The following is a 10,227-nucleotide window of genomic DNA, read 5'->3' on the forward strand; positions in this document are numbered from 1 at the left end:
GAGATATTGTTCTTAAAAAACCCCACAGCTCACTTGGTATTGAGCCACATGTGCAGGAAGCCTTCAGCCTGCTACTCAGACTAAAATGCTCTAACAAGAGCCTCTTTCTAGAGGAGATTTTTGTAAGGCCCTAGCTTTGCCAAGGTAGACCTGAGTTGGTTCATTCCTAAGTTTATTGCTGCATACCTGTTTTGCTGATTAGGGATACCAATTAAACTCAGACACCAGAGTGAAAAGAGTAGGCGTATTTTACTAGAAATAACTAAATAATGTAACAGAATAATACAGAAAACATACAGTAAGAAAAGACAGAATAGTGCACTTAAACAAATAGGAAAATACAGGGTAATGCATCAAATCATTACTACCTGAGAGAGAGAATAGTGGTTAAGAAAGATACATCACCACTTGCATACTTTACCATCATCCAGATCCGCAGTCGCTGGGGAGCCCCGGTTGCAGCGAGGATTTGGAGAGCCTGTCCCGGCAAGTGGGAAATCCTACCCGGTGCGTCCACCCATAGGTGAGGCACCCAAAGTTGCTGTGAGCGGATTCAGCCTTATATACCACAAAATCAGCAAGCCAGAATAGCTGGCACCTTTGTTTTAAGCAGAAATATCTGGTTTCAATCTCACATTAGATTTTCCCAGAGCCTGGCCAGGGCTCAGGGGAGAAGCTAAGGGAGTTCCTCTGCTTATCTAATTGGATTAGGCGCAAGGTCTCGCATCAGGCCACAGTGCCAGACTACGGTCTCCATGACCCTGTTATTTTATCCACACACAAAGAAAGATAAATATACACTCAAGATAGCTACATCTTCTATACATATTTCACTAATGATTACATACTGAGTTAGCAGCTTCGACTCAGGGCCTGTTGCTCAGGCTTCAATACTTCCACTTTTTACATCAGAATAGGTGGTTTGTTATAACTTAGTATAATACCTATTAGCACAATGGCTATCAGTTATAAAATATACAGGATTCATCTATAGGTCAACTCTGGCTTGGGCCTATGGTCCAAGCCTTAGCACTTCAATACCCAGTCAGGTATACTGTAGTAGTGCTCACAGAACAATAAAAAGTCTGTAATGAGACTAAGGACAAAAATAACTGCTCAGGGTAAGGGGGCTTCCCTACTTTAGATGAAGTGTTTCAAGAGATCCACAGCAGAGGGCAATTTGTGCAGCCTCTGTGCGAGCATGGGAGCAGGGAAGAAAAAAAAAAAAAGTCAGTTGTAAACTCTGGGCTGGGTGGCAGAGAAAATAATTTAGAGTATCCACAAAGCAGTTATCATCCACTTTAAACTTGTGCAGCAGGGACCTTCTGTAGCCATGGCCTTGACCACAGAAACCCTAAGATGACAACAGGGAGGAAGCAGTGAGATCCCTTTCCCCAGAGAGTCCAATCCTCCAAGCTCTTCTCCATGAGAGTCAGCAGGCAACACTGCCTCCTGCCACCGGCTGTCCTCCACCATCTCCTCTCACTCACTTACCAGCCAGGCTCCATCACGTCACTTAGCAGTGAGTCACAACCACCTGGAAATTAACTCTTGTTGGTCATCACACAACATGTACTTCCAGGAGTGTCAAAGATGGTGAACCAAGTCTTCACAGCAAGGACTTGATTATACTCTTGGTATGTCAAAGCAGTTGACCTGAGATTATGACTGGCACCTGACAGGGTGACATGGACCTTGAAATGAGCTTAAGTAGTTTTGGTGTGAGTATACTGTTCCCTCCTTTGAGGTTTTTGAAATATTTTGTTCCTTTCTCACCTTTCCCACCATCATGTGCTACCACATATCATATTGGTGTGTTTGCTAGAAGATATTGATGCATTGAGATTGGAGTAGGTGCTGAGGAGCTGCATGAGAGGGTGGCATTGAATAGAGGGGTTACAGAGTGTGCATGGTAAAAGAAAAAAAGGGCTGAGGAAAGTCTTTCCAGACACATTGATAGAGCTCCTCTCTCAGGATACCCTGTACACTAAGTTACCTACTCATAAATTGTTTTATATCATCCCTTGGAGCTAGAGCAGGGACACAAGCAAGGTATTATGGCCTGTAGCCCCCTCATTTGGACACACCCCAGGAGCAATTTAGCAAAGCAGTCCAAATGTGTCAGCATTTTATCTGTTCATGATGTTATGGTATTAAGTAAAAGGAAACATAATTTGTAACGACCATATCACAACTACCCCTTTTTACTCATCAGCACAGTAAGGTAGGGATTTGAAAAAATGAATTAGTTCACATGGTTCCTTGGGCAAATTCTAACACAAAATATAATTTTCCAAATCTCCCGAAATAGAGAGAGGGAGGTTAGTGGAGTGGATAATCTTCATTAAACTTACTGGCTTTTCATCCTATCTTCTGACTCTGAGAAACTATAATAGTTTCTACCAGTAGTTCCCTTCTCTGTGATTTTTCAGCTGCAGACTTGGGGGGGGAACATCTATCGAATCTGGTTAGTAGCATCCAACTGGTGACTGCATTTTCTCTTTTTCTGGAATATTACTCAGCTACTTGTCTGTACTGTTTCAAGAGTCGGCAGGGACAGAAGAACAGTAGTTCTTCCTGTACTCCAGAATGCACACTGAACACTGAAACAGACTTCACCATGGCTAAAACCAGCACAATAATTAAAAAACCCAAGACTTCCCACTGAAAAAGCTTCAATCATATCTATCCACTTGCTGTGAAATATAGTCCCCTGAGAAAGCCACTTCAAAGCTTAGAGTAACAGCTTAAAATGAGACTGGACTTGTCTTCAGATGCAATGGAAGTCAATATTTTCTTCTCAAAAAGCACTGAGAAATGCAACTTGATGTTTTTCTTCTCTTGAAAAATGTCAGATTTTGGCATAAGTCTTTACCAATCTTTGGAAACTCCTTGAACATTAGACAATGTAGAGAATCTGCCAGTTGTCCAAAACACAGCAACTGCATTGGGTGGATTCTCCTAACTGGTAAATTCACTATCTTCTCTTTTTAAGTGCTGAATCTGAAAACACTTTTTTCCTTAGCTTTTTGCTAAACAAATCTGTAGCTACTTCTTTCCCACTCCTGGAATAGAAGGTAGGGAGATATAGCTTCATATGTTTACACTATGGTTCAAAAATATGGTACACAACATTGTGAAGGCTGCATATCAACACCTCAGGATATTTAATCATTGCCACTTAAAAATCTAAATTAAGGGACAGTATTAAATCCTGCTCTACTTCAGAACTCCATAAAGAGTAAAGTAGTGGAGAATTAGGCCATCAGGTTATGACAGAGTAACCTCAAGTTTTCATATGGTCCATGACAGATTATTAAATTCCTGAGCTGAAAAAAGATGTGAGATTTAGTTCTGTTATTTGCTTTTCATGTCAGAACTAGAGCTTTTGGGTTTTGCTATATTTTGCTTTTAAAACCTAGGCTCTTGGGATACTGAAGATATATTTAGAACTGTTAAAACTTTTGACATAAATACAGTAGTGGAAATAAGTACTCTGCTCTCAAAATAGGCTCGGCTATTTAAGTAAACTGCAGTGAAAGTAAGTAGTTTGGGAGTCACTCAGAATGCGTCCAGATTCTCAGTTGGTATAATTAGCTTAGGTGCTAAACCAGCTGTTTGCGTAGGCATTTAGGCTTAAGTAAATCACAGTTGAAGAAAAGAAGAAAAAAGATGCTTGATAGAAGCTAGCTAAAGCTTAGAGTTTAAGAATTTTCATTCTCAGGCCCTGAACCAGCTTTCTCTGCATCTCTCATCAAATCAATGCATCTTTTTGACTTGCCTCATTTCTTCAGGCAGGAAGTATCATGGAAAACCTAAAATACAGAAGTAACTGCCTACCAGGAGACTTCGGAATTTGTGATGCTGGGAAGAGTGAGAGACCCCACTTGGGGCTGGAGATACGAAAGAATCAGGCTAGATTTAGAGTTGGGGTATATGTCAAACACAATTAGTCACAGCGTCTCAGCTATGATCTTGCTAAAGCAGACTGCTTCCTTGTCATTCCTTCTGGTCATTTTAGAGGGCAACCCTTCTATTATACAGTCTTATGCTATTAGATTTAATATTTCTCTTTTCTTATGCTATTACATTTAATATTTCTCTTTTTCTTAGCTTTCAGCCTAATGGACACTACATATCATTGTAATATCATATAAGTACTCAGCAGATCTGACTCTACCGTATTGCTCTTCCCTTTGGAGAACAATGGTCTCCACTGTCTTCTCACTGGTGAAGCTACCTGTGGCACTTCCTATGCACCTACCCATCTGATATTTGCCCAGAATTGCATTCTGATGGATGTGCCAAGGGACCCACTGACCTGCACAGAAACCAAGAAGACACTGAGGAGATGAGGATGGTGCATGAAGGAGACACTTTTCTTGCTCCAGTTGCACAGCCAAATCTGAAAACAGGAAAGTGCTATGGGGCCAGTAAGACAGATGTGGCCATGTCAGCCCTCAGACAGGCTTGTCAGTTATTTAACCTTCATATTCAATATGTCATGGGCTAAAACTGATTAAAAAGCAAATAAAACATCATGGACAATTTAATGGGGAATAAAAATGTACAGGAACTTTCTCTCTCTTTTTTTTTTCTTCTGCAAGAACCTAAAAACTCTGCTTTAGTTTGCTCCTCGATCACTTCGGTGCCAAGAAACATGCTTCAGCCTGACTTTCAAATATTTTGATCTCCCAGCCACCACCTGCATGAATGTGATATTCCTGAAGAAAACTGCTTATCAAGTGGGGTGAGGTGAGGAAACAGGAATCTTGGCAGAGAAGTGAGTGTACAGCCAGCACATCAACATCAGTGGCTACAGGAAAAATGATGGCAGAAAGGTGTGTAGAACTTGCTTCCTTTACTAAAGTCAGTATTGCTAGTAAAAGGACAAAATATGCACAGCATATACAATGCAGTATTTTCATCTGGGTACAATGTGATACATTATTACAGACAGCTACCAATAAATCACAGGTCCTAAAATGTGAAATTAATATGGATCCTAGAATGTAATATTAAGCCAGGTCAGTGGGGTAGAATAAGTATTCTGGCATTTGGGAGAGAAAACGATTTTCTTTCCTAGTGGCCTTCCTGAAAAAATTCATAGTTGCTTAAAAACTTCTAAATGACGAACTCTTTGACTAGATTTATAAGAAGTAACAAGAAAATCTTTTTTCGGGACCCATTTTGTAAATATGTTTTTGCTCACCTTTGCTTCTGTTCTTTCATGCTGAGGTTTGCTGTGCTGCAAAGAAATGTTGTGGTACATTGCACCTGTGATATATCCACAATAAGAACAGATGAGGAGAGAAGGAACATTCATGACTTTGCAATAATGAGCTTGCTGATTCACAGCCTGCTGGTAATTCCTGCCCAGTGGAAATAAAGCCAAAGAGAATTGCCAAGGATCTCATTTTCATGCTGACAACTGCACATCTCCTCAGACACATCCATCCTCAGGTCACCCTTTTTGTTTTTTAACCTTGCACTGGTATGCCTAACCAAGTCGTGACCAGTCTTGTCCTCCAAGCAGTGAACTGTCTACAGACTCCAGAATTCTATTTATTTTGTCTGGTTTTATTCATTGGCAATTTATTCGTTGCCAAGACTCAATCAGATAGGAAATTGAAACTGATAGGTGCCAGTTATACAAGAAGTTTGCCCCTGTTTACCTTAAATTGTTTTCTAATTGATACAAATAACTATGTGAATGCTGCTTTATATCAGATTAGTCTCCAAAGACTAGAATCAGTTTAAATTGAAGATAACCTGTCACTGTCAAATTGAAATAGCGTTTATACAGTGCCTCACTACTGTATAAATTGGTTTTAAATATGATCTAAGACAAATTGGTGCATTTTTGTTATGCAGATACAGCTTTATTTTAATAACACTTCACATGGTACACCTGATATGCAAAAACGAGCACTGACAGGGTGTTTGCATAGATGGCTAGTGGCTCACTGGTTTTTGTTTGCTTGAGATATCAAGGGTTAATCAAGGAATTGGGAGGGAGAGTGAATCATGGAAGGACCAGAATGCCTTATCAGGTGTGACCTGAATCACATTTGCTCAGCCCCTGAGACAGAGAATAAATAAGGAGGTGATTTATATGTTATAGCAGTTCAGGACTTGCTCTTTGGGAGCTGCTGGAGAACAGTGGTACTCTGCACACTGCTCATCTGTGTCCTGATATGCTCCTCCTCTGGGGATTTTCTACCAGCAGACTGTTTCCCACTATCAGGGTACAAGTTTCCTACTACTTACTGAAACAAAAACTTGTCTGTGTTTGTCCATACCAATTTCTGTAAATTAGACTGCTGCTAAGAACAGAAACATTTAACCCTAGCAATTTGTAAGCATACAGAGCTCTTAAAACACCATTTATAGGTTGAGATGTGTCTGCTACATTACACAAGTTTACCTTCCACCCAACTTCAGTACCTAGCTCAGAAGTAGATAAGATAAAGCAAAGTACACCAGACACCACTAAGTCACAAGTACTGTGCTTGATATGGAGGTCTGTGGCTCTGCGAAATATATGGTGATGGATGGTTACTTTTTTAAACTATATTTTTTTGAATGTCATAACTCTTTGTCAGATTTCTTTTAAAAAGTTGTCTATCTTACTTTCTTCAGGCATTACCAGATACAGAGAATATCATTCGGTCATCTCACCAGAAGCTAGCATAATTTAAACTGATCTCTCTTTGCAAACAATGAACACTGGAAGACTGTATATTCTGGGCACTCAGCAGTCACCAAGAAACAGTATTTTAACTGCAAAAGCTAGTGAAAGCCATCTAAGTTCTTACAAAGGTGAACATATACCATTTTCTTTAGGTCTGTCAAAGTTTTCAATACAAATAGGAAAGATTAATATATACTATAGCCAGCATTGCAGATTTCTTCCAATCCACCTTCCTACTCCTAACAACTTCTAAAAAATAGGTTTTTAAAAGAAAATATTTGAATATTGATGATTATGTGCCTTAAAAACATTATGTGGCCATTTTTTTTAAAGACAAGCATTACAGCTATTGCATTACATCATGCCACTTTGCATAAAAACTGCATCTGTGTTTACATGCTGCACACCAGAGACAGACTTTTCCTGACCATTGGACTGCCAGGCACAAAACTGCACAGGGAACCAGTTTCAGGCAATTACAGAAGAGATTTAATGGGTGGATACAGCTGCCCCAGGCAGAATATACTACTGATGTATTATGTTTATACACATCACATTAGAGGTGAAGACACTATACAGAGAAATGACAGGCATGTAAGAGAACATACTGGCCTACCACTTAAACTGAAATCATTGCCATGTTTTACTATTTACATGAGCATTCAAGAGCAGGGCAAGTTCCCTTAGCTCCCAGACCAACAGTATCAACTATTGTATAGCATTAATACAAAACCACTATGAGTCTTAGCACTTTCCAGCAATGATTAAGGAAGAATATTCAGCAGTCTACCCTCTTGAAATTCAAAAGCAATTAGTAGATAGCAATATTACCAGTGCTTACTGCACAAATAAGCAAGGGAGAAAATCTGAACCTCACAGTTAATTTTCTATTTAGTTCTCTTTATCTATTTGTTCTTTAATGACTTTGATATCCTGCATAAAGTGTTTTCATTAGCAAGGTATCTGCATGATGAAACCTGTTTCCTTTTCAGGAAAGCAGCCCCAAAGCCCTATTTACTCTTATGCTTTCTAGAACTCTTGTAAGGTCTATGAATGTCTTGAGAAAACTACTTTTTCCATGTTAACTCTCTTCTGTGTAGTCAAGAGACTGCTAGCATTACTAGACAATAAGACAAGTCAATAGCATCATCTGTGACTTTCTACTTACATTTATGTATGTGTGATTGCAAGTTTGCAGCTGTGAATGCTGCTAATAGGTAGCACCTGAAAATGCTTACTTTCACAGAGAAAAAAAGGGGGGAGGCAGACAAAGGAGGAGAAGTATGAGTATGGCTAAGATTAAAAAAGGATCTGGGGTGGGGTAGGGAATTGGTTTGTGCATAATGGTATAAGGGATAACTACTCTATGAGGAGGTAAATGAATGAATAGATTTTTTTTTTTTTTGTGTATGTCTAGGTTAAATTAGTTTGGTTCTTTTGAGTGTATGGTCTGGAGTGAGGTAGTTTAAAAGGCTTTTTCTGGCTCCTGATAATGAGGAGGCTCATTAATTGTTACATAAACAACCTCCTTTGCTCTTTAAAAGTTTTTCTGGTTGTGGTTTTCATCTTTCTTTTTTTTTTTTTTTTGTTAACTTGATTAGTTATTGAGTTCCGCTAAAGCAAACTGAGGTGGCTGTATGTACAGGAGTGTGTATAGGGTTGCACAGTTTGGGCAAGTAATGAGCTAGGTGATGGCAAGCTTTCTAGCTGTATCTTTCTGCTTCTAATTATGCAAGGAGAGAGAAGGAAGGTAATCTGGTCATGATTTCTGTAGTATGTGAGTAATTCCACTTTTCTATTGCAGCTGATAGGAGGAAAAAAATTAGGTGCTACAAAGACTTCATTTGAGTCTTCTGTTTTAAATTATCTTAAGTCTGCTTGGCTTTTACCAGTAGGGTCCTCTGGATTTGAGAACGTTATCTTGATCACTTTTTGATAAGAAAAACAAAGGTTTAAACTCTTACCTACAGAGGATCTCTCCTTCACTCTTTGTATAAGTATTCACTGAGCTTTCACAATAGCTGTGTTTTAGGAGAGATATGTAAGAGATAGTAATACTTTCCATTGCAATGCTGGCTGTGAATGCTGAAGCTGAAAGTTACTCTTCTGCTTAGAAGATCCTTATTGCTCCTTTTTTTCATGTCACTTACTAAATAAACACTATGTAAGGTACAACATAAATACTGTATGAAAGAACAAGCTAATGTTTGTATAATGATGCAGAGAAAGGGTGAAATACCACTAAAAGTTGTCCAGTAACAGCAACAAGCAATTATAGGAAGGTATAAAAATATCATGTCTGTATGTAGCTATGTATTAAAATGGAATAGTTGCTTTTCCTACAGATGCTCTGTTACTTTTTTCTGTCTCAGAATCGGCCTGGGACTCTAGTAGCTGATGTTCACGTGTGCTTACCATGGGGAGTGACTGCTCCAGTTTCTTCCATGTCATTAGCTTTAGCATAGAACGGCTGCCACGTTGCTTTCTTAACAAGCAGGTTTGAATGTATCTGCAGAACTTGCATTTCTAGAAGTGAGACTGGGCTAGGAATTCACCCTTGTATACATACCTTTGAAACTTAATATTTAAGCTTTACTGACCTGTTATATCTAATAGTGTCCTTACTGTAATCCTGAATTCAGTGAATGAATTCTCATCTCTTGGGCTAAAGGATAACTTCATATGCTTGTTTTCACTTGCTTGATTCAGGTATGAGTTACTACTCTAAGAGTTTCTCTAAACAAGAGCTACACTTACATAAATTGAGGTGCTAGAAGAACATGTATAGTCATTTTTACCCTGAAAGCGAAGCAGCTTCTCTTGATTTAGCCAATGTCACTTCACTTTCACTTGAACCAAAATAAGCTGTTTCTATATGAGGTTGAGTACCCATCTGAAACTAATTGTGTAACTCATCAATTATTAACTTTTTTTCTTTAGATAAAGTCCTTAAGAAGAAATTTGACAATATGTCACTGCTTGTGTTGAATTCCCTTCATGATGCAAGTAAAAGTATTCCTCACACTGAGATGGCTGACTTGTGCTGTTATATTGTTTGGATGTGAATGTTTATTAGGCAACTACAAAACACTGAGTAACTTCACAAACACATTGAATTTCAATGGTCAAAGTGTATAATACTTTATCTTGTATTAGGTAGCCAATGTATGGAGCTTCTGGAGTCCAAACTAACTCTGTTCAAGCAACAGCATTAAGCAGGCTAAGACTGAAAGTAAGTTACTGGTAAGTGAATAATATCATGCCTATTATAGCTTATAATGTCATGTGCGTATTTTGCTGCAGTTTGCAGCAAGAAGCACATATCAGCTGTATGATAAGCTGTAGAAAAATTTTGTAATTTCTGAGAGAAATTTCCAAATGGAATATGGCAAATGCTTTTTAAATATGCTACACCACTTGGCTACATGACAAAATAGTATCTTTTTGTTACAACATGAAGAGAAGAAAATCCAGAACCTATTTTTATTTCAGCATATCCTAGGTTTATCCTCAGGGTGTTGTGTGTATATATG

The sequence above is a fragment of the Strix aluco genome, chromosome 3 (assembly GCF_031877795.1).
Source record: "Strix aluco isolate bStrAlu1 chromosome 3, bStrAlu1.hap1, whole genome shotgun sequence".
Taxonomy (NCBI): Eukaryota; Metazoa; Chordata; class Aves; order Strigiformes; family Strigidae; genus Strix; species Strix aluco.